The sequence below is a fragment of the Pan paniscus genome, chromosome 2 (assembly GCF_029289425.2).
Source record: "Pan paniscus chromosome 2, NHGRI_mPanPan1-v2.0_pri, whole genome shotgun sequence".
In the NCBI taxonomy this organism is placed as follows: Eukaryota; Metazoa; Chordata; class Mammalia; order Primates; family Hominidae; genus Pan; species Pan paniscus.
In genome coordinates, this window is record NC_085926.1 from 66012109 (window position 1) to 66035029 (window position 22921).

Below are 22921 nucleotides of genomic sequence, written 5' to 3' on the forward strand. Positions count from 1 at the left end.
TTCTTCTCAATAGAATGTAAGCATCAGGAGCTCAGGGACTTTGTCTTATTTGCCACTGTTTTCCCCACACCTGATACAATGGCTGGTACTTTGTAGACACACACTCAACAACTTTCCTTCTTTCCTTCCTCCTCTCCCCTCCCCTTCCCTTCCCTTCTCTCTACTTTTATTTTAGATTCAGGGGGTACAAGTGCAGGTTTGTTACTTGGGTATATTATGTGATCCTGAAGTTTGGGTTATGAATGATCCTGTCACTCAGGTACTAAGCATAGTATCCACCGGTTTTTCAGCCCTTGCCCCCACTCCCTCCCTCCCCCATCCAGTAGTCCCCAGTGTCTATTGTTGCCATCTTTATGTCCATAAGTACCCAATGTTTAGCTCCCACTTACAGGTGAGAACATGCAGTATTTGGTTTTCTGTTTCTGTGACATTCACCATCTTTAGAATGAATTCCAGAGTAAAATTATTTTGCTTTGACATAATAAAAGGATATCCTTCAAAGTGTTTTGTGTGTAGTAGGTCCTCAGTGAAGCCACCTGGAATGAGCAATTGAACAATGAATATAATACCAGTCAGCTTAGATTAGTGTCAGATAATAATAATAGTTAACAATGATTACATGCCAAGGAATATGCAAAGTGTTTTACATGCTTTATCTCATTTATTCCTCCAGTAAACCAAGGACAGTAAGGAGTAATAGTTATCTCACCTTAATGATAAGAACATTAGATTTCAGGGAAGTTAAATACACTGCCGAAGGTATACCATTGGAAAAAAAACAAAACAATAACAACAACAACACAACAGACCCAGGACTTGCACTAGGTATATCAGATTTTAAGGCTGGTGGTCTTAAACAGTAGGCAGCCCACAGAGGACACTGCTAAACTATGTGAATCCATGAATCCATTAAGATGATTTCCGGATTCCTGGACTAATTGCAATAGAAGATGTTTGAGGTGCAATAGACCAGTTTCTAATATGTGTGGCAAAGTAATACAAAGAAGCACTTTGCTAAGAAATTAGTCATTGTCCATTGACTTGACAGTGAGTCTATCTGAACTTGTTCTATTATCTTGTTATGATTAGTGATAGATCAACTTAAATTAAAGGGAAAGTTAATGAAGTGAAACCCAAAAGTTAGCCAAAGGAGAAAAAAAAGTCAAGTTGATAAAAGCTGGACTTGAGGTTTTTCTTCCAATATTTGAAGTCTCATTTTTTTTAAAATAAAAAAGAACTAAGTGTCCAAAATTTTCTTTAATTAGGCATATTTTCCCTCAACTTTTATTTTAATTTCTCGGGTACATGGGCAGGATGTGCAGGTTTGTTACATAGGTAAACATGTGCCATGGTGATTTGCTGCACAGATCAACCCATCACCTAGGTATTAAGCCCAGCATCCACTAGCTATTCTTCCTCATGCTCTCCATCCCCACAGCCCCCCGACAGGCCTCAGTGTGTGTTGTTTCCCCTCATGTGTCCATGTGTTCTCATTGTTCAGCTCCCACTTACAAGTGAGAACATGAGGTATTTCAGTTTCTGTTCCTGCGTTAGTTTGCTGAGGATCATGGCATCCAGCTCTATCCATGTCCTTGCAAAGGACATTATCTTGTTCCTTTTTGTGGTGTTTAAAAAATAGCATGCAGCTAAATATGACCAGAGTTCAGGTTTTAACAATTACAGCTATAGAAAATAACTCAGAATTCATTTTTAAAAAAATAAAAGTCAAAATCTTCCTGTTTGAGGCAATGTGGGATGCAGGAAACGTTCTGGACTTGGAAGTTAGACACAGCCAGCTTGGCAATGCTTGCTTTGCCAGTTTCTGGCTGGGGGGCCAATGTCTTCTCATTTCCCTGAGACTTGGTTTCCTTATCTTTTAAAAAAATTAGAATGGTACTATAATTTCCTCTGCTGTTAGGTCATGAAGGATCAACGCCACCACACCCGGCTAATTTTGTATGTTTAGTGGAAACAAGGTTTCACCATGTTGGCCAGGCTGGTCTCGAACTCCTGACCTCAAGTGATCTGCCTACCTTGACCTCCCAACATGCTGGGATTACAGACATGAGCCGCTGCATCCAGTTTTCTGGACTTTTATTAGGAGCCTAGCTCAATGTAAATCACTGAGCTTACTCCTCAACTTTTTTTTTTTTTTTTGAGATGAAGTCTCACTTTGTCACCCAGGCTGGAGTACAGTGGCGCTATCTCGGCTCACTGCAACCTCTGTCTCCCGGGTTCAAAGATTCTCCTGCCTCAACCTACTGAGTAGCTGGAATTACAGGCACCCACCACAATGCCCAGCTAATTTTTCTATTTTTGGTTGAGACAGGGTTTCACCATGTTGGCCAGGCTGGTCTCAAACTCCTGACCTTAGGTGATCTGTCAGCCTTGGCCCCACAAAGTGCTGGGATTACAGGCATGAGCCATTGCGCCCAGCCTTACTCTTTAACTTTACTTGGCTGAAGTAAATCTGTGTAGGTTTTTATCAACACTTAGAAAAATTCAGGAATAACGTACCTATAGCAAAGTGCATAAATCTTAAGTGTTCAGTGCTCTGCATAATTTAAACATGTACACATGCAGCATGCAGTGGCTCATGCCTATAATCCCAACACAGGGAGGCTGAGGAGGGAGGATTGCTTGAGCTCAAGAGTTTGAGACCACCTGGGCAACATAGAGAGACTTTGTTTCTCCAAAAAAAAAAAAAAAAAAAAATTAGTTGGGCATAGTGGCATGTACCTGTATTCCCAGCTACTTAGGAGGCTGAGGTGGGAGGATCGCTTGAGCCTGGGAGGTGTAGGCTGCAGGGATCCATAATGGCACCATTGCACTCTAGCCTGGATGACAGAATGAGACTCTGTCTCAAAAAATAAAAATAAAAATATCAGTAAGTAAATAAAGTATACAACCACATACCTCCAACCCAGATCAAGATGGAGAATATTTCCAGCACCCAGGTTTCCTCATACTCTTCCTAATTGGTACTTCCTCCAAGGATAACTAATATTTAAATTTTTTGTAACTTTTCATTTTGAAATAATTTCAGCCTTACAAAAAAATTGCCAAGTAGTATAAAGTATCCCTGCCTACCCTTCACTCACCTTTCCCAAGTCATGAAATACTTATAAAAACCAGGAAATTAACATCAATAGAATTCTATAGACCTTATAGACCTTTCACCAATTTTTCCACGAATATCTTTTTTTCTGGTCCAGGATCAATGCCAGGTTCACACATTGTATCCTGTTGTTATGTTTCTTTAGCCTAATGCAATCTGGAACAGTTCCTCTGTCCTTCCTGTCTTTTATGATAGTTTAAGAGGCTTGTCAGTTATTTTAAATAATATCCCTCAATTTAAGTTTGTGTGATGTTTCATCATGATTAAATTCAGGCTATGCATTTTTGGCAATGCTGTGACAGAGATCTCATGCCCTTCTTAGTGCTTACTATCTGGAGGTACATGATGATGTCTCACTGGTAGTGATGTTAGCCTTGATCACATGATAAAGGCGATATCTTCCAGATCTCTCAACTTTAAAGTTATTATTTCTGCCTTTCTAATTAATAAATATCTTGTTGGGAGATATTTTGAAATGATGCAAATATCTTGTTACTCATCATACATTTACCTACTAATTTTAGCACCCATTATTGCTGTTTGCCAAATAGTGGTTCTCTACTTTGATCATTCCTTCTACATTTATGAATTGGAATTCTATTGTAAGAAAGAGGTATCCCTTCTCCCCATTTAATTTTTTTTTTTTTTTTAAAGACTGAGTCTTGCTCTATTGCCCAGGCTGGAGTACAGTGACGTGATCTCAGCTCACTGCAACCTTTGCCTCCCAGGTTCAAATAATTCTCCTGCCTCAGCCTCCCGAGTAGCTGGGATTACAGGCACCCGCCACCACACCTGGGTAATTTTTGTGTTTTTAGTGGAGACGGGGTTTCACCATGTTGGCCAGGCTGGTGTTGAACCTCAAGTGATCCATCCGCCTCAGCCTCCCAAGGTGCTGGGATTACAGGCGTGAGCACCCGGCCTACTTTTTTTTTTCCGAGGCAGCCTTGCTCTTTCACCCAGGCTGGAGTGCAGTGGCGCGATCTCAGCTCAGTGCAACCTTCACCTTCCAGGTTCAAGTGATTCTCGTCCCTCACCCTCCTGAGTAGCTGGGACTACAGGTATGCGCCACCACGCCTGGTTAATTTTTTGTATTTTTAGGATGGGGTTTTGCCATGTTGGCCAGGCTGGTCTTCAGCTCCTGGCCTCAAATGATCTGCTCGCCTTGACATCGTAGAGTGCTGGGATTACAGACGTGACCCACCGCGCCCAGCCCCCATTTACTTCTTTATTCAATTATATACTTAATATTTAAATGTATAACTTAAATTTTATATACTAAATATAATTTAATAAGTACATTTAAAATTGTTTTATAATTATATATGTTATATATTTATTTACCAACTATTCATTTAGTGTCAGCCTGTACTCATGGTTATTTTCTTTTATTTTTTGTGTTATAACCCATCACTGCCAGTGTTTGTTGCTCACATTGTCCCAGCTTTGGTCATTGGGATTGCCTTCATGCTTGCTCCTGTGTCTACTTTCTGCAACCATAAGATGTTCCAGACTCGTCTTGTGCTTTTCCTGCCCCAGTGCTGGAATCAATCATTTCTTTAAGAAGCTCTTATTCTTTTTAATAATAAAAAACTAGAGATGGGGTCTCGCTACATTGACCAGGCTGGTCTCAAACTTATGGCCTCAAGTGATTCTCCCATCTCGGCCTCCCAAAGTACTGGGATTGCAGGCATGAGCCACTGTGAGCAGCCAAGACACCCTTATTATTTTCACTGGGGAATGGCATAGAGACAGACCTGGGCTCATTGCTTGTGAGGTGTCATTTCTTTTGTTGCTTCTAGGTCCTTTGAGCAGAAAGCACTTGGACACATACATGTGTATACTAACATACACACGCATCTACTTCTATTTCTACATCTATCTGTATAGCTGTGTAGCTATGTCTATAAAACTGTGGTTCTGGCTGGGCGTGGTGGCTCATGACTGTAATCCTAGCACTTTGGGAGGGTGAGGCGGGAGGATCGCTTGAGCTCAGAAGTTCAAGATCATCATGGGCAGCATGGTGAGATCTTGTCTCTACAAAACATTTAATAATTAGCTGGGTGTGGTGGCACATGAACACACATAACATAGCTTCAGAGTTGCTAATCCATACCCCTCTGAAGATAAGATTTAACTAGAATACAATATTTGTGTACATTTTTTTAGTCTTGTAATACGTAGCAAAAAAAAAAATTGTGTTCTAAATTTACTTAGGTTAGTTTGCTCAACCCCTACACCCAGTAATTATTGTCGGTAGTATCTCAGTTTTATTTGTTAATGTTTGTATTCTGTTTGTTTTCTCCCTACATTCTGGTTGATTTCAATTATGTATTTATTTCCTTAGGATGTAAAATATTACCATGATTCTGGAATCTAGAACTATACTCAGAAGTATGTCATTCTCCTTTCATATGTTCCACCCCACTCCCATTTCCCCATTCTTTCCACCCCATTTCCACTTTTCTGTTGTTAATCAGTCTCATTAGTTTCCATGGTGTCCATCCCTTGTATATTTCCTTTCATCTCCTTCTTTCTTACACAGAGGTAGCCTACTACAGATACTCTGTTTTTTCACTTGAAACATGCTATTGGAAATTACTTTATACCAGTTCATTGAGAGCTTCCTCATTCTCTTTTTACAGCAACACAATACTCCATTGTGTGAGTGTGCTTCAGTTTATTCATCCAGTATCCCATCTGTGGGCATGTAGGTGGTTTCCAGTATTTTACAATGACAAACAATGCTGTAATTATTTGTGTGTATTTTTATATTGTTGGAAATGTGTCTCCACTATGAATTGCTAGAAAGGGAATTGCTGGCTCAACATGTTAGTGGGTAGTTTTGTCAGGTAGTTCCAAATTCCCCTCTGTAGGGATTGTACTATCATGTATTTCCATCAGCAATGTATGACAGTGTCTATTTCCCTATGATCTTGCTATCAGAATGATTTGTCATACTTTTTTTTTGAGACAGGGTCTCGCTCTGTCACCCCTGCTGGAGTGTAGTGGCTTGATCATGACTCACTGCAGCCTCGACCACCCAGGCCCAAGTGATCCTCCCACTTCAGCCTCCAGAGTAGCTGGGACCACAGGTGAATGCCACCATGCCTGGCTGATTTTTATATTGTTTAAAGAGATTGGGGTTTCACCATGTTGCCCAGGCTGGTCTCAAACTCTTGGGCTCAAGTGATCTGCTCACCCTGGCCTCCTAAAGTGCTGGGATTACAGGAGTGAGCCACCACGCCCAGGCTGTCATACCTTTTGATTTTTACAAATCTAGCAGGTGGGGAATGGTATTTCAATATAATTTTAATTTACATTTATCTAATTGGGGGGCAGTTTGCACATCTTGTCAACTGTACATCTGTACATATGTATTTTTAAGGACCATCTGTACATATGTATTTTTTGTGCTGAATTGTCTGTCCATGTGTCTTTCCCCTTCTTTTATCAGTTTTAATCTAATTTCAAAATGTTCTCTCTCTCTTTTTGGAAACAGAGTCTTGCTCTGTTGCCCAGGCTGGAGTGCAGTGGCGTGATCTCTGCTCACTGCAACCTTCGCCTTCCGGGTTCAAGTGATTCTTGTGCCTCAACCTCCTGAGTAGCTGGGAGTACAGGCGTGCACCACCATGCCCGACTAATTTTTTTTATTATTTTATTTTCGTAGACACGGTGTTTCACCCTGTTGCCCAGGCTGTTCTTGAACTCCTGAGCTCAGGCAATCTGTCCACCTCAGCCTCCCAAAGTGCTAGGATTACAGGTGTGAGCCACCACACCCAGCTAGAGATATTAGTCTTTTTTTTATATATACATATTGCAAATATTTTCTTTAGGTTTGTCCAGTTGTCTTTTTGTCATACATAATTGTTAATGTGTATGACAAAATACACATTATGCAGTCAAATTTATCCCTCTTTTACTGCCTCAGGATTTTTGAGTCATTATAAAGTCTTTCCCTACATTAAGGTTAATGAGGAATTCACCCATGTTTTCTTTTAGTATATGTATAGTTTTACTTATTTTTTCCTTTTTCATTTAGCTTCCTGGGCCATTTGGAGTTTATTCTTGTGTGTGATGGGAAATATGCATTTAATTTTATCTTTTACAAGTGGCTATTCATTTTTCTCAGCCCTATTTAGTAAAAATCTGTCTTTGCCCCAGTGACTTGAAGTGCCATCTTTATCATACGCTAAAAGTGTTCATTTCAACTTGAATCTATATTTGGGCATTTTATTCCACAAGTCTATTTGTCTTTTTTTTTTTTTTTTTTTTTTTTGCACCCGTTGCACTGCTTTGATTATAAAGTCTATTGGTCTGGTGAGGCAAGACCACCTTTGAAATTTTTCTTTTTCAGTGTAGGTAACAACTCTTCCTGACTTCCATCACCTTAGATTGAATTTGCCTGTTTTTGAACTTCATGTAAATAGAATCATATGGTATCTGTTATTTTATGTCTGACTTCTTTCATTTGATCTTGTATCTGTGAGATACATTCATGCTGTTGGAAGTAGCCGCACCTTGTTCGTTTTCAGTATTGTGTCATATTTCTTTGTATGCCTCTACCACAACTGATCGATCCGTTATTTTGTTTATACATATGTAAATTGTTTCCAGTTGGGTGCTGTTGTGAAGAAAGCTGTTATGAACTTTTTTTTTTTTTTTTTTTTTTGGCACACCAATGCACACATGTCTCTCAGAATTCCTAGGAGTGAAATTGCTTGGGCATAGGATAAATGAATATTTAGCTTTGGTAGATGATACCAAACAGTTTTTCAAAGTGTTTGTACCAATTTGTAGTCCCACCAGCTATGTATAAGATTTTCAGTTGTTGCATAGCCTTGCTAGCACATAGTATTGTCATTCTTTTTTTTTTTTTTTAATTAAAAAGTAAACTTTAATGTCGAAAATGCAAACCTGGGGAAGGCAGAAAGATCACACACAAGGCTGTCACTTCACACTTGGAAGGTTGCACAGCGGCCCAGACAGTGGAGGGGCCGGGAGTATTGTCAGTCTTTGAAGCTGCCTTAAAAGAAAAGAAAAGAAAGAAAACCTTGTATGACATAATTCTTCTTCCTCTTGAAACTCAAGAGTCATTTCCAAAACAGGAAATGGCTAGAAACAAAACAAAACAAACCCAGCAAGCCCCATTTTTTAAAACACACCTAACAAGTTACTTATGGCAGTCATAGGTTTTATAGAAAAATACAGAAAAGCTGTTTTGAGCCTAGATCAAATGTAGCAGGCAGTTTGTTTTTTACCCCAAAGCTATTTTCAGGCTGGGCACAGTGGCTCACAACTGTAATCCCAGCACTTTGGGAGGCCAAGGTGGGTGGATTACCTGAGGTCAGGAGTTCGAGACTAGCCTGACCATGATGGTGAAACTCTGTCTCTACTAAAAATAGAAAAATTAGCCAGGCGTGGTGGCACATGCCTGTAATTCCCGCTACTTGGGAGGCCAAGGCAGGAGAATCGCTTGAACCCAGGCGGCAGAGGTTGCCGTGAGCCAGGATTGCGCCACTGCACTCCAGCCTGGGCAACAAGAGCGAAACTCTGTCTCAAAAAAAAAAAGCCATTTTCTCCCTTTCTGTCTTTCTAGCAGGACCTCAGTTTTGTCCAGCATGTTCAGCAGGCAAGGTGATCTTATCCCTAGCTTAGGGGCGAATCTTGTTTCATCTAAGCTAATCAGGGCTTTCTCTTTTTTTTTGAGACAGTCTTTCTCTGTTGCCCCAGGCTGGACTGCAGTGGTGCGATCTTGGCTCACTGCAGCCTCCACCTCCTGGGCTCAAGTAATTCTCCTGCCTCAGCCTCCTGAGGAGCTGGGATTACAGGCACGAGCCACCATACCTGGCTAATTTTTGTATTTTTTAGTAGAGATGAGATTTCACCATATTGGCCAGGCTAGTCTCAAACTCCTGACCTCAAGTGATCCTCCAGCCGCAACCTCCCACATTGCTGGCATTACAGGTGTGAGCCATGGTGCCCAGCCCTAATCAGGGCTTTCTTATTCCTCTCACCAGCAATTAGCTTAGGGATGAGCATGTGACCCAGGCTGGCTAATAAAATATGAGATATGAGGAACACTGGCATAGCTCTGGAGAGGAGGGCTCCTGGGAATGGTTTTTTAGTGCTAAAGAGACTCCAGCAGAGACGGCCCCTTTTTGCCTCCGGATGTGGTATGTCTGGATGTGATGCCTGGAACTGCAACAGCCATCTGGCTGCTAGCCGAAAATGAAGCAAATCCATGAAAGAATCAGAACAAATGGAGGTGGAGTCTTAAATACAGGATCTGGAACCTGCCATATTCCAAGTTTATGTGAAGTAACAAATCCACCAATTGTTTAAGACCATTTGAGCTGGGATTTTCTATTACTGACCATTCCACCTAATACCCCTGGTACTGGGCTTTGTTAGAATAACATAGAATAACAAAGGGGAGACAAGGCTCTTACTTATCCCCTGCAAATATGTTTTAGCAACCTCCTCTTTGTTCTAAACCAGTGGTTTTCAATCTTTAGCATGCCTCAAAATCACCTGGAGAGTTGATTAAAACAGCTTGCTGGACTTGGCTGTCAGAGTTTCTGATTCAGTGGGTTTGAGATGAGGTCAAGAATTTGCATTTTTAGCAAGTTCCTAAGTGACTCTGAGGCTGCTGGTCAAGGGACCACACGTCAAGAATGATTATTCTAGAATATAGACACCATCTTACTGCATTTAGTAACATTTTTTTAAAAAAAGTCAAATAATGTATATCATGGGCTTCTTTTTCAGCTTGAGAAATATAATTTTTTTTTTTTTTTTTTGAGACAGAGTCTTGCCGTGTCATCTAGGCTGGAGTGCAGTGGTGTGATCTCGGCTCACTGCAATCTCTGCCTCCTGGGTTCAAGCGATTCTCCTGCCTCAGCCTCCTGAGTGGCTGGTACTACAAGCATGCACTACCATACCCAGCTAATTTTTGTATTTTTAGTAGACATGGGGTTTCACCATCCTGGCCAGGCTGGTCTTGAACTCCTGACCTCAGGTGATCTGCCCACCTCGGCCTCCCAAAGTGCTAGGATTACAGGCATGAGCCACTGCGCCTGGTCAAAAAATAGAAATCTCTATCATCATTTTGAATGACTACCTAGTATTGCATCACGTGGATATACTAGAATTTATATAACTGTTTCTAACAGCATATTCTGTTATTTTGTGGGGTTTTTTTGTATTATTATATTAACATGAACAACTCTATCGTAAGTATCATTTTATAGTAATCCTAACTGTTTATTAATTTCCTTAAGGCAAATTCTTACAAGAATTGCTGGATCAGAGGGAAATGTTTGGGTTTTTTTTTTTTTTTCTCATATCGTCTTCGTAATCCACCTAATTTCTACTTCCAGATATATTGCCCTTAGATTTAGATATTTTGCCAGGGGACTTCTGGTTGATCCTGCCTCAGCTGGTCAAGGCCTTGGCCATTTGCTCTGTAGGGGTCTTTCTTTAATGTTGCAAGAGTTGAACACTAAAGATAGCACTGCCAGGCCTGGGCTAGCTCATTCCTAAGAGTTAATTTAAAATTTTTTACCAGGAAGAGAATAAAAGCCTGGGAAGTTCTTAAGACTTCTGTCTTTCTCTACATCATGAGAATTTGAGCATACTTTCTGTCTTTGTCATATTTCTGTTTGAGAATAGAGGCAACCAACTGCCCAATACTCCAAAGAGATGGAAAGAAGTTGCATTCAGATGTCATCTGCCCATCATCTCAGGCATGAAAGAAAGTCATCCAGCAGAGGGAAAAGCTGGGTCCAAGTTATGTCTTTATGCTCGACCATGGAAGAATTTATTTTCAGATGTACTTGCCCTCCTAAATCAGAGCAGCACTTCTAGTTTAGCTGGGACTTCTAGTAGAATTCAAAAAAGTGTCCTCAGTTGAGTGTGTTGGTTCATGCCTATAATCCCAGCACTTTGAGAAACCAAGGAGAGTGGATCGCTTGAGCCCAGGAGTTTGAGACCCGCCTGGGCAACATAGTGAGACCCTGTCCCTACCAAAAAGTAAATTAAAACAAAAATTAGCCGGGTGCAGTGGTCCACACCTGTAGTCCCAGCTACTTGGGAGGCTGAGGTGGGAGGATCACTTGAGCCCACTGCGTTGAGGCTGCAGTGAGCCATGATTGTGCCACTGCACTCCAGCCTGGGCAACAGAGGAAGACCCCATCTCAACAAAAACCAAAAAACAAAAAACAAAAAGGGTCCTCACCAGAAGAGAGCTGGCAAACAAAATACAAATTAAGACTGGCTTTGGCTTGAGTTCTTTAGAAAGTAGAGCCTGAGGCAAAGCTTAAGGTGCCTAACGCAATTTTATTTTTATTATTATTATTATTGTTCATTTTGTTTTGTGTTTCTATAGAGATGGAGTCTTCTTGCTGTGTTGCCCAGGCTAGTCTTGAACTACGAGGTTCAAGCAATTCTCCTGCCTCAGCCTCCCAAACTGCTGGGATTACAGGCATGAACTACTGCACCCAGTCCAATTTTATTTTAAATATAAAAGTTTGTGTCTCTTTCACTTAAAAACACAGTATTGACTGGTTCATTATGCCACTGATATGTAGCATCCAAGATTGTTCCAACTCTTGCGAATTCTCAGCCATTGTGTGGGGTGGAGATAGAGGAAGAGAGAGAAAGAGAAAGGAAAGGGAGGAGGAGGATGATAGAGAGAGAAGGGGTGTTGAGGGAGAGGTATAAACTTGCTTGTTTTTAGGGGCATTTTCTGGAATTTGCGTATATCACATCTGCTCACATCCCACAAGCAAGAACTTGGTCAAATAGCCATTCAGCTCAAAGAGTTTGTTCTGTATCTGTGCAGTCATGAGGAAGGCACTACAATTTTGATCTGGGAGTTTCAAACCCAGGGAGATGGTGAGGGCAAAAGACAAGCCAGGCAAGGAAATACGTGAAGCAAGGTGATGCTTTCTATCTCAAGCCAGTCATGAGGAGACACGTGGGCTGCTCAGCAGGCTTGTTTGGTTTGCACACAGTTCTTTCTGCAAGGGTTACAGAGGGGAACTATGACTGGAAATAGTCCCTGGGAGAGGAAAAACAGGAGAGATCCATCTGCTCCTCACCCTCCTATCTTGCATTTCCCGTTGGTTTGTTCCCACTGGCCGAGGCTTACGCCCATAAGGAGCAACACCTCCTCTCTTCCTGTTGTGTAACCCGTCCCCTTGGCAACAGTTCAGGAAGCAGATCCCACACCCTGGGAGTGGAACGGTGACCCACGTGAATGGGGGGCATGGACCAGGAGAGGGGAAGCACCTGAGAAGGTTTACCGGGTCTGTGTTCCAATATATTACTTAATGGCATTTTGAGTGGAAAATAAAAAGGGCTTTGCTGAAGACTTTTCTAACTGATGTCCATCTTTTGGAGTCCCGAGTTGGTTTCTCAGTACCTTGCAAAAAGAACTAATTGATCAGAGGCTGATAGGTAGAAGGGCGTCTCCCTTGATCTTCGGCCAAGAATTCTTCTAGCCTAGGAATGTTTTTGTTAGACATTGCAGAAACCTAAATGAGGTTTAGGACAACCCATGGATGTCCATTAGGATGCTGTAGAAAGTGTTCTCTCCCTCCCTTCCTTTCTTCATTTTTTCTTCCTCTTCCCTTTCCTCTCCTGTTCCTTCTTTCCTTCCTTCCAAACGGGAAATTTTACTGTGATTACCTTTGTTTTGTTAAGAAGCTTGAACTCTTTCATGGTATTTTTCCTAGAAAACAAGCAATGTGCAAACTGGCCTTTCCATATGGCATAGAATATGGACTACTAGCCAACCAAGTTAGAATATACTTTAGGCTGCCTTTGTCTGGGCCTGACATATTTCTTTACTGTGAACCTGTGAACTTAGAAATGCAACTGAATTAGGTTGGGCATGGTGCTCACACCTGTAATCCCAGCACATTGGGAGGCCTAGGTGAGAGGATATCTTGAGGCCAGGAGTTCAAAATCAGCCTGGAAGACAAAATGAGACTACGTCTCTACAAAAAAATTTAAAAGCCGGGCATGGTGGGATGTGCCTGTAGCCCCCAGCTATTTGAGAGGCTGAGATGGGAGGATTGTTTGAATCCAGGAAGGTAGAAGGTAGAGGCTGCAGTGAGTTGTGATTATGCCACTGGGCAACAGATAAGCAAAAGACCCTTCACCCAAAATGAGAAGAGGCTTCAGTGGAAGCATCTGGCTGCTCTCCAGTGACCTTTAAAAACAGAAAATTGATCATATTGGCACAACTGCTGTTTGAGAGTCTGAATGCGTAGTGACTAAGCTCACATCCTCTAGATTCAAAAGCATCACATTCTAAATCTTCCTCTAAGTATCTCAGTGAACTTGGGAATGTTACTGAACACTTCGACTCAGCTTTATTTGCAGTTTAATGGGCATTATAACACCATGCAGTATTATAATAGTATCTGTTACACAAAATTAGCCAGGCCTGGTGGCATGTGCCTGTAATCCCAGCTACTCGGGAGGCTGAGGCAGGAGAATCACTTGAACTCGGGAGGCAGGCAGAGGTTGTAGTGAGCTGAGATCATGCCATTGCACTCCAGCCTGGGCAACAAAAGTGAAACTGCATCTCAAAAATAATAATAATAATAATATCTGTTATACTGCTATCCACCTTACATGGGTATTGTAAGGGCTAAATGAGATAAAACATGTCAGGCTCCTGGCACATAATACATGCTCAGTGAATGGCAGAAGCTATTGTTTTCATAGTAGTCGTCATCATCATCATCATCATCATCTTATTGTATGGCTTACTATTGTTCCATTGAGGATTGCAGAATAAAATGTTGACACTGGTCAAGGTATTTAACATTTGAGGGTCTTTAGTGACCTTTCATCTCAGTAAAGGGAGACTAGCAATTATCGTCAGGTATGCAGGCACGTGAGGATGGTGCTTGCACAGTATCAACCCCTCAGTCGTTGGTTTGTTACAGGTTATACCACCATCATGTTGAACTTTTTAAAAAAGTATCTTAGCCCTCCGATCAAAGGGCAAAGGTGCTTACCTCCAGTTTCTTTCCCAGTGTCTTGTTATGAAAACTTGTGCCGGGCACGGTGGCTCACGCCTGTAATCCCAGCACTTTGGAAGGCCAAGGCGGGCAGATCACCTGAAGTCAGGAGTTCGAGACCAGCCTGGCCAACACGATGAAACCCCGTCTCTACTGAAAATACAAAAATTAGCCAGGTGTGGTGCCAGGTGCCTGTAATCCCAGCTACTTGGGAGGCTGAGGCGGGAGAATCGCTTGAACACAGGAGGCAGGGGTTGCAGTGAGCTGTGATTGCACCACTGCACTCCAGTCTGGGCAACAGAGCGAGTCTCCATCCCCAAAAAAAAGAAAACTTGTAAATGATGTTCGGGGTTTGTTGAAATCCCCGTGGAGGTTCCAGGTCTCATCTGCACACTAAAACATTCTCCTTGTCTGTGGAAGCTTTCTGGTGCTCTAGCTTAAAAGGAGCACATCTGACTTTCTAATTCCAGTCTTTATCTTAATTAAAAAAAAAAAAAAAAACACCCAAATGCCTTATGTTAAGTTTATTAGGGCAATAATGCTGTGGTATTGCTAATTGCTGGCAGGCACATCGATCCATTTGTTTGCCTTACCCTAGAGTGATTTTACAGTTATCAATTCTATTTGTTGGTTTCTAACAGAAAGCCAGGGCTTATCCCATAAATTCTGCAGCCGTGGAACTAGGAACATTAGGACTCTTCCTGCCTATTTTGGAGCATATATCATTGCACTGGCTCGCTAACCCCAGGAGAGATGTATTACAGATGGAGTGTATGCCCCATAAAATAAAGTGTCATATCTTCTTGACGCAGCAATTCTTAGCTGCAAAGACAATGATTCATCTAGTCAGTGCCAGCTTCTAAATGAGAAAAAAGAAAGAAAGATGATTAGGAAGATTCATCCTTTGACTCTCTCTCTCCATTTCTCTTCCAAGCCTACTTTTAGAAAACCACTAGGTTCCAGAATCTGCATCATGGGGTCTGAACTTTCTAGTTCTTGATCCTCAAAGGAGATAAAAGTGAAAGGAGAGTGCATCTTCTGAATAGCGTCCTGGGGAAGGTGGGCTTTGTGAAGTAACCAGTTGTGTACGAATGAACAAGCTGGCTGCCACTCTCCTCTCTCACCTCTCCTCTGGCCTCAGTTCCTCCCTACCTTCCACCAGTCCAACCACAGTGGTCTCCTTAAAATGCCTCAGATACGCAAGTTCTTCATGATGACCTGGAGCTCTTTCCCCAGTCTCATGGCTGAGACTTTCTCAGCACAAATGACCACTTTCTCGGAGAAGCTTCCCCAATAACCCGGCTGAGAGGAGCTCCCACCCTATCCTGACAGTACTCTTTTAACACTTTGCCCTGTTGTATCTTTTCCTTAATGTACTAGCTAGAGTCATGGCTTTATTTACTTGCCCCAGTTTGTGCTTTTTAGTGTTTTTCTCATCTAGAAAATAAATCCCATGAGAGCAACAACCTCATTTGACTTTTTCTCTACTCTACTCCCAGGTACTGGAAGGAATTCTAGAATTTTTTTCCTCTGTTTTTAATATATTTTTAAATTTTTAAATATTAACTTAAGCTCTTTTTCTTTCTTTCTTTTTTCTGAGACAGGGTCCCCACTCCATCGCCCAGCCTGGAGAGCAGTGGCACAATCTCAGCTCACTGCAACCTCTGCCTCCCAGGCTCAAGCGATCCTCCCACCTCAGCCTCCCAAATAGCTGGGACTACAGGCATGCACCACCATGCTGGGCTATTGCTTTGTATTTTTGGTAGAGACAGGGTTTTCTGATGTTGCCCAGGCTGGTGTTGAACTCCCGAGCTCAAGCAATCCACCTGCCTCGGCTTCCCAAAGTGCTGAGATTACAGGCATGATGCTTGTCTGAGATTGTAGAATTTAGTAAGTACAAAGAGTTCTTGATATGGGCTCAGATGATTTGGGTGGCAGTTCCAGAACTGTGTAAATGTGGTCCAGTTTCCTGTCTTCCTAAGTTTCATTCCCTCATCCGTAAAATGGGAGTAATAATACCTACCTCACAGAGTACTTGTGAAGATCATTGGAACAATGATCAAGAAAAAAATATATGCATATATTTTTTGAGACAGGGTCTTCCTCTGTAGCCCAGGTTGGAGTGCAATGGCTTGATCACAGCTTGCTGGTCTCAAACTCTTGGGCTCAAGCAATCCACTTGCCTCAGCCTCCCAAAATGCTAGGATTGCAGGCGTGAGCCACCACGCCTGGCCGATAAAATATTTTTTATTCTGTTACTGGTTTTACACTTGGGAGAGATATGAGAGTTTCCTAAAGGACCTTGATAAATGAAAGAATGACAATGAAATATCATGATACTGAAAGGGGAGCTCTCACAATCTGAGACAGGTGGTAAAATTTAAGATGCTTATCCCACCATATAGAAAGTATGGAAATTGATACCCCCAAGAAATTATATCAATTGACTGTACAGATTCCAGAATGTTAGAGCAGGAAGATTTGTTAAGATATAGTTGAGTGATTTTTAGACGTGGGTCTCTGGAGTACTGGGGTTTTGTTGGAGTCCTCTGGGATCCAGGATATAGCGGGAAATAGCCAGGAAAGAGGAGGAGCTGAGCTGATAGAAATACATGCCCCATCTCCCCTAATTCAATTAGATTAACTGCATTTTATGCTTTTTTTTTTTTTTTTACATTGTTTCAGAAGCTAGTTATTTATTGCTCAGAACCCTTCCCTCACTCTTTCTTCCTGACCCTGATTTTTGTGTGCAGGGAAATGGGCTCAACCTCAAGCTATGGAGTGTAGTCAAGGTCATTCATGACAATCCTCTTCCTCAGTTTCTCAGTCTCCCTGGAAGCTATGGATTGGCATATGACCCAGTTTTAGCCCACGAAATGTGAGAAGAAGCCACTTTAGCAGTTGCTGCTAAAGTTTTTAGGAAGCTTTTATTTTCTTACTAAAAAGGGACATATGTGGCTGATATGGTCCTTTCCTGTCTTCCTCCTCCCTTCCATGCTAACATCATGTCTGCCACTACAACAGCAATCTTGTGACCATGTGGCTGTAAGCACAGGAATGCCTGGAATCTCAGAAACATTGGCTCTGACCTCCGTGAGTCACTGAACCAATTCCGGCAACCACCTGGCTCCAGACTTCTTGCCATGTGAGGAAGAAGCCACTATTGTCTAAACCAGTGCAGAGTTTTCTGTCACTTGCGTCTCAAAAAGCATTCCTCACAGATATACATATATTGTGCTTCCAGATAAGATTTTGTTTAGGATTCTGAGTCTAAACATAATTTGAAATCTGATCTCATACCATCTTTTCATTGTAGAGAGATAAGGTAACAGTTTCAGTTGTCTGTTGCTGCATTACAAACTATCTCAAAACTTCCTGGCTTAAAACAACAGCTGTTTTGTTACCTCTTAGAATTCCGTGAGCTGACTGGGTTCAGCTGGGCAGTTCCTCTGTTCCTTGGGATGTCTGCATTGCCTACAGTTACCATGAGGCTCAATGGGCTTGTCTAATGCCTTGACAGGAATAGTCAGAAGGCTGGGCTCGGCTGGGACACAGGTCCTTTCTCTCTCCTCATGCAGTTTCAGAGCTTCTCTCTGTCTACATGGCCTCTCCATGTTGACTTCGTACATGGCACCTTCACACCCCCTAAAGCAGAAGCCACCAGGCCTTCCTAAGGCTTAGGCCCAGATCCAGCTTTGTGTAACATCTGCGACATCCCTTCGGTTAAAATGAGTCAGGTTCAAGGATAGAGGACTATCTGAGGGCATAAATACAAGAGGTGTGTTTTATGGGAGGCAATCTTTGCAGATTAGCTACTACAGAAACTGAGACTTAGACTGAAAAGTAGATGTCTAAACTGATAGAGTCGTAAGTATTTAAATTAGAACATCATTGAAGGGATGAGAGCTCCAAAGCGGGATAGAATGGGAGGGTGGAGGGGACAGGCAAGAGAAAGGACTTATCCTCAGCCCAGGGTTTTTAAATCTCAGCAGTGTTGACATTTGGGGCCAGATAATGTCTGGATGGCTGTCCTGTGAATTGTAGAATGTTTAGCAGTATTCCTGGCCTCTACCTGGATGCCATTAGCATCTCCCCTCCAATTTTTATTTTTTATTTTATTTTTTTGAGACAGTGTCTCGCTTTGTCATCCAGGCTTGAGTGCAATGGCTTGATCTTAGCTCACTGCAAGCTTTATCACCTGGATTCAATTGATTCTCCTGCCTCAGCCTCCTGAGTAGCTGGGACTACATGCAGGCACCACCACACTCAGCTAATTTTTGTATTTTTAGTAGAGACAGGGTTTTGCCATATTGGCCAGGCTGGTCTTTAACTCCTGACCTCAGGTGATCTGCCCACCTCCCAAAGTGCTGAGATTACAGGCGTGAGCCACAATACCCGGCCTCCCCTCCAATTTTGACAACTGAAAAAAATCTCCAGTCAGTTGCCAAATGTTCCATGGAGGCAAAACCACTCCCCGGTTGAGAACATAGCCCTAGCCTTAGTGATGTTTAGAGTATATCTATAACTACACAGAAGCCCAGCTGTCTTACATGTGGGTCAGGCAGCATGTTTATATTCTTAAATTCTCCCAGTGGGAAATGAAGAAGGTAGGATACTCAATTTCACACTCTGGTCCACATGTTTTATGTGGACTCTTCACTTTGGAAAAAGCCTTTTTAGTTTTGCTGTAAGTTCCCCAACTTGACTTTTTTTTTTTTTTTTTTTTCCCTGAGATGGATCTCGCTCTGTCGCCCAGGCTGGAGTGCAGTGGTATGATCTCGGCTGACTGCAACCTCCACCTCCCAGGTTCAAGGCTGAAGCTCCTGCCTCAGCCTCCTGAGTACCTGGGATTACAGGTGTGCGCCACCACACCTGGCTAATTTTTGTATTTTTAGTAGAGACAGGGATTTCCCCATGTTGGTCAGGCTGATCTGAAACTCCTGACCTTGTGATCTGCCTGCCTTGGCCTCCCAAAGTGCTGGGATTACAGACGTGATCCAGCGAACCCAGCAATTTCACTTTTAAGGTTGTGTCTTCAAATGAAGCCTGAACTGGTGGTCCTTCATTGCCAGTGCATTGCACTAAGCACTTCCCTTCCTCTCTTTTAACCAGGAGTCATCCGCAAATAAGTAGGTGGATTTTAAAGCCGTGGGACTGGGTGACATCAACTAGAGAAATCAGAAGATGAAGAAAGAAGAAAAGCTGGTGGCTTAGGCCAGGGTCTACCCTGAGGCCTTCTAACTTTTAAAGGTAAGTGTGTATGTGTATACATACATACATATGTATACACACATATCCCAGAAACTAGAAAAATGTATATGTACGTATAAAACTTTTTTGGTTTTCTCCCTATATTTATACAAACATATATATGTATATATACACAAATACATATTAATATATACACGTGTGTATGTTATATGTGTACATGTTTATTTTTCTCATATATATATATATACGTATATTTTTTAGACAAGGTCTCACTCTGTCACCGACGCTGGAGTGCAGTGGCCTGATCACAGCTCACTGCAGCCTCAACTGGGCTCAGGTGATCCTCCTGCCTCAGCCTCCCGAGTAGCTGGGACTATGGGCGCATGCCACCACACCCAGCTAATTTTTGTATTTTTTGGTAGAGATGGGGTTTCGCCATAATACCCAGGCTGATCTCAAATTCCTGAACTCAAGCAATCCGCCCACCTCAGCATCCCAAAGTGCTGGAATTAACAGGCATGAGCCACTGTGCCCAGCCTATTTTTCCTATTTAATTGAAGACCAATTTATATACAGAGTAAGAAGGAAGGAACTAAAATAATTCTGGATCTCATAGGGACAATGCAAAAGAATCAATCTGGTCACTGCTGAGTCCAGTCTTGTCATTGTCCCCTCTAGAATATTAGGGGCAAATGTATGAGCTCCAAGAATCTCACGTGCCTTGCTCAGTGGCTCGTGCCTGTAATCCCAGCACTTTGGGAGGCCGAGGCAAGCGGATCACGAGGTCAGGAGATGAAGACCATCCTAGCTAACATGGTGAAACCCAATCTCTACTAAAAATACAAAAAATTAGCCGGGCGTGGTGGCGGGTGCCTGTAGTCCCAGCTACTTGGACGCTGAGGCAGAAGAATGGCGTGAACCCGGGAGGCGGAGGTTGCAGTGAGCCGAGATCGCGCTACTGCACTCCAGCCTTGGGTGACAGAGTGAGACTCCGTCTAAAAAAAAAAAAGAAAAGCGCATGGCGTGGAGTAAGTGCTCAGGATATTGTGAAAGGAAAATAAAAACTCTGGGACCCTCATTCACTAAGCCAAAAGGAAAAAATTCAGCTGAAAGCTGAGTCATGATGCAAGCAACTGCCTTTCATTTTGTTCCTAAGCGGATAGCAGCAGATTAAAGGTTAAATGTCTCCACTCTGTGTTCACCTTATCTTGTGGAAAGTGACAATTTATTGAGAACAAGAAGGACACATAGCAAGCTTTTCCCTTACCTGCTCCTTTTCTCTTGCAACGTGTGGATTCAGGAATGTGACCGTACCCTCCCTGTTTCTCCCACAGCCTGCTTTTCCCCTTTAAATATTGAAGCCTTCAAAGTCATCTTTGGAGAAAGGTACAGACTTGTCTACCAGGTGTGTCCTCAACTTTGGCAAAATAAACTTCTAAAGTGATTGAGACTTGTCTCAGATACTTTTTGGTTTACAATATGTTTGTCAAATGAGTGAGTAAGTATCTGTGCTGCAAGGCAAAGAGCTTTAACATGGAGAGCCTGATGACATGGGTGGCAGGTGCAGCTCTGTGTGCTGTCACTGGAGTGGATGCTGTCAGTGCCCTGCTCAAATCCCCTTTACTTAGAGGGGCATCCATCCTCCAGCTGCTGTGAGCTGTGGCTTCATCCAGGGGAGAGATGATGATGACTTAGACCAGGGTGTTTATTGTTAGCAGAAGTGATAGAAGCGGTTGGATTCTGGATACATTGTGATGATGGAGCCGACAGGATTTTCTGGTGGATAGGCTACAGAAAGTGAGAAAAAGAGAGCATGCAAGGATGAAATTCAAGGTTTTAGGCCAGAGCAACTGGATAAATGGAGTTGAAATTTGCTGCAATATGGAAGACTGCATGAGGAACAAGTTGGGGGTGGGGGGTGGAAGGACAGGAGTCAAGTTTTGGCCAGGCGAATTTCAACATATGTATTAGACATCCAAGAGGAGAAATTGAGTAAGTAGTTTAATAAGCGAGTCTGGAGTTCAGGTGAAAGGTCTGGGCCAGATATAATTTGGGAGTTAAGGATATATGGATGATGTTTAAAGCCATGAGACTGAAAGAAATTACCAAAGGATTGAGTGTATTTGAGAAGAGCAGAGGAACACGGGCTGACCTTGAAACTTTAAAGGTAAAGGTTGGGGCTGGACGTGGTGGCTCATGCTTGTAATCCCAACACTTTGGGAGGATGAGGTGGGAAAGTTGCTTGAGCCCAGGGGTTTGTGGCTGCACTGAGCTATTATCTTAACACTGCCCTCCGGCCTGGTCAACAGAGTGAGACCCTGTCTCTTACAAAAAAAATAGATAAACAAAAAGGAATCAGAGGCTGGTATGGTGGCTCACGCCTCTAATCTCAGCACTTTGGGAGGCTGAGGCGGGCGGATCGCTTGAGCTCAGGAGTTCAAGACTAGCGTGGGCAATAGGGTGAAACCCCATCGCTACAAAAAAAAAAAAAAAAAAAGCCAGGTGTGGTGGCATGTGCCTGTAATCCCGGCTACTCGGGAGGCTGAGGCAGGAAAATCGCTTGAACATAGGAGGCAGAGGTTGCAGTGAGCCAAGATTGGGCCACTGCCCTCCAGCCTGGGCAACAGGGCAAGATTCTGTCTCAAAAAAAAAAAAAAAAATTGATAAAATAAAAGACCCATTGGTACCAATGGGTCTCTAAGATTTATTTCAATTATCTTATTTTGCAATTCTCTTGGGGTTAATAAGTTTCTCAGTCTTTTCCCAAATCTACAAAAATTAGTGTATTTCCTTATAGTTACCCATCATTGGAAACAAATTGCTGCTGTTCCAGTTATGTATTGATGCATAACACACTTCACCAAAACCCGGTGACTTAAAGCATCAACCATTTTCTTTTCTTTTCTTTTCTTTTCTTTCTTTTTTTTTTTTTTTTTTTTTTTTGAGATGGAGTTTTGCTCTTTTGCCCAGGCTGCAGTGAAGTGGCACAATCTGGGCTCACTCCAACCTCCACCTCCAGGGTTCAAGTGATTCTCTTGCATCAGCCTTTCAAGTAACTGGGATTACAGGTGCCCTCCGCCATGCCTGGCTAATTTTTGTATTTTTAGTATTTTTGGCCAGGCTGGTCTTGAACTCCTGACCTCAGGTGATCCACCCACCTAGGCCTCCCAAAGTGCTAGGATTATAGGTGTGAGCCACCGTGCCCGGCCCCCGTTTTCTTATATGTCATGATTTCGCAGGTGCAGAGAGTGGGCTGGGCTGGGCTGGGCTGGGTGATTCTTCTAATCTAGTTGGAGTATCTGGAATTCTGTTGATAGTTTTCAACTGGTTGATAAATTAATCTACTCATGGAGTAGGAATGTAAACTGAATCGTGCAGCCAAGCATGTAAGAACATATGAGAAGTACTTACACTATAGTGTGTAGGAAAAGAAGGTTGGGTATTCCTGGGGAGAATATTTCAGTCTTCTTCACCTCCTTGGCTATTACAGAAGTGAAGGGAAATGACTGGAAGTTTGGTAAATTGCAGCCTAAATAACAAGAGACAATTTTCTAGT